This window comes from Grammomys surdaster, unplaced genomic scaffold (genome assembly GCF_004785775.1).
Source record: "Grammomys surdaster isolate TR1022 unplaced genomic scaffold, NIH_TR_1.0 174, whole genome shotgun sequence".
NCBI classification, from domain to species: domain Eukaryota; kingdom Metazoa; phylum Chordata; class Mammalia; order Rodentia; family Muridae; genus Grammomys; species Grammomys surdaster.
The window spans coordinates 169,087-171,862 of record NW_021604622.1 but is presented as its reverse complement, the minus strand read 5'-3'; positions in this window follow the sequence as shown (position 1 = coordinate 171,862).

Genomic DNA, 2,776 nt, shown 5'->3' with positions numbered 1-2,776 from the left:
AGCTTGCCAATATTTTACTGAGAGTTATTAATGAAATATATTGGTCTCTAATTTGCTTTACTTGAAATGTCATTGCAGGGTTATAGAAAATGCTGGCTTTTAGAAAGAAGCAGGAAATATTCTGGTTGTTTTGCTATTCAAAAATAGAATTTACAAAATAAATATAATTTCTTCATTAAATCTTTGAGAGAATTCACCACTTAATAAATTCTGGCCTTGTACTTCTGCTTTATAGAGTCATTCATTCAATTTCATTGCAACATGGGCTCTCCATGTAGTTCTGGCCTCAAATATATAATTTTCTGCTTCTATCCCTGCATGCTGAGGCTACAGGAATGTACTACAGTGTTTTAATTTCTATTAATTTTTAAGTTTTCTTGTTTGAAATTTGGCATATATATCTTTGAAAGAATTGGTACACTTCATAAGCTATCCATGTATGGTAATAGAGTTAACAGTGTTTCTCTTATCCTTTCAATGTCTACAGAGTGTGGTTCTGTGATATCTCTCCTTTCCTCTCTCTTTCTCAGTCTATTCTTCTTCTTCTTTATTATTATTCTTTATTACTCTATTATTCTTAATAGGTTTATTGATTTTATTAATTTTCAAAGAATTAACTTTTGTTTCATTGTTTTTTCTCTGTTGATGTGTGTGTGTGTGTTTGTATACATTCATGTCTATTGCATGCATATTCTGTGGCATGCCTGTGATGTACAGAGGACAATTTTGAGTTAGCTGGCTTGTGAACTTCCAGGAATTTTTCTGTTTTCCCTGCCATCTTGCTGTAGACACTGAGATTACAGACATGTGATTATAACCCAGGTTGATACGCATTCTGTACACTTGAACACAGACTCTCACACTAGCATAGCAAGTAAGTTACTGAGTCATATCCCTAGTCTACAGGGTTTTTGTTTGTTTGTTTGTTTTCACATCCACTGGTTTTTAGTCTATTCTCTAGTCTTCTTTTGGATTAGTTTATTTTTTCTTTCTAGTTCCTAACTTGGATGCTTATTAAATTAGCAATTAAATTAGATGGCTAATTTTTAGATATTTCTTCTTTTCCTAAAATCTATAGCCAGTGCTGTATTGCTCTAGACACTGCTTAAACACTGTTTTCAGTGAGTCTCACATTTCTTTGTGTTCATAGTGGCTTTGTTCATGATCACCAATAATTCAAAATGTCTTCCAAATGGTGAGTTTTAGGATATAGCAACACACCCAAGAATTAGAATACTAATTACTAATACCAATCACATTTAGAATACTAGCTATCAAAAGTTGTTTTTGATAGATGTTATATTTTGATACATTGATTTGATATTGATATATCAAAATGATCAACATTTTGATACATTTTATAAACATATCCAAGGTATCATATTACAAAACTGTATGTTTTTTGACATTCTAGAAAAAGTAACAACCAGGAACTGAAATCCCGTCAGTTTCTGTTGTTGACTATAGAACCATCTGAGGGGATTTCCCTTTGTGAGACTTTCACATAGCCATGAATTCTATCACATGTAAACTTAGGAACACTCTTGCACAGTATTAGGCATACAAACTACTTAAAATCATCTAGGATTTGCTACTGGTCAAATTAATAAATCCAACCACAAAAAAGCAAGACTTCAAAATTTTCTCAGGACATCTGCCTGTGTGTTCATTATAGGGTACTGACCATGCTATAGAATTATAACAGGCAGCCAGGGGCCATACCATACTAGCAGCAATAGATAATAGATACTTGAGACAGAATCTTATGTAGCCCAGGCTGGCTTCTAACTCATTGTCATAGTTAACCTTAATTGTTAATTTGACACAACCTAGAGTCATCTGAGACTAGATACTGAGTATAGGGACCATATAGATTGAGTAATTGGCCTGCAGTCATACTGTGAGTAACTATCTCAATTATTAACCCAGGATACTGAAACAGTACCATGGTGGAAGGCATGCTAGAGAAGGCAAGAGCAGGATACAAATAATATGAGGAGGAAATGGAGAAAATGGGGGAAGTGTTAATGAGTCAGGAGAAGAGAGTTCAGTACAGGAGAATGAGGAGGAGGAAAAAATAACACTATCAATGAATACCTTATAGAATCATTAGTTCATATTTTATATTTAAAGTGACATTATCATAGCAAATATGAAATTGTATATATTTTAAAAATATATATTATGATATATATTTTTCAATTAAGTTATGCTACTTGGAGTGATAATGCCCTCATCTCAAGGGCTACAGACTATCTAACAAAAAACTCAGTACCAAGAACTAGAATCGTTTGAGCTGAGGAGGAAGGAGGGAAGTTAGTACAGAAAGAGAAGGCTATGGAAAGTGAAGGAAGAAGACAAAACAGTACAATGGATCTTTGTAAAAGCTATAGGAATAGTATTATTTTTATTTACATAAAAGTATATAGTATATATGTAAATTTACATATTACATATGTATATAACTTAGATGTATTTATGCCACTTGGTTGACAGTGCTCTTCACAAGAGCTATTGGACTATCTAAGAAAAACTCTTTTTTTTGTTTTTGTTTTTTTTTTTCAAGACAGGGTTTCTCTGTATAGCCCTGGCTGTCCTGGAACTCACTCTGTAGACCAGGCTGGCCTCGAACTCAGAAATTTGCCTGTCTCTGCCTCCCAAGTACTGGGATTAAAGGCGTGTGCCACCACTGCCTGGCTAGAAAAACTCTTAATACCAGGCATGAGAAACCATCTTTGAAGTTGTTGATCAGAGGAGTCTCTCAAAACAACACAGG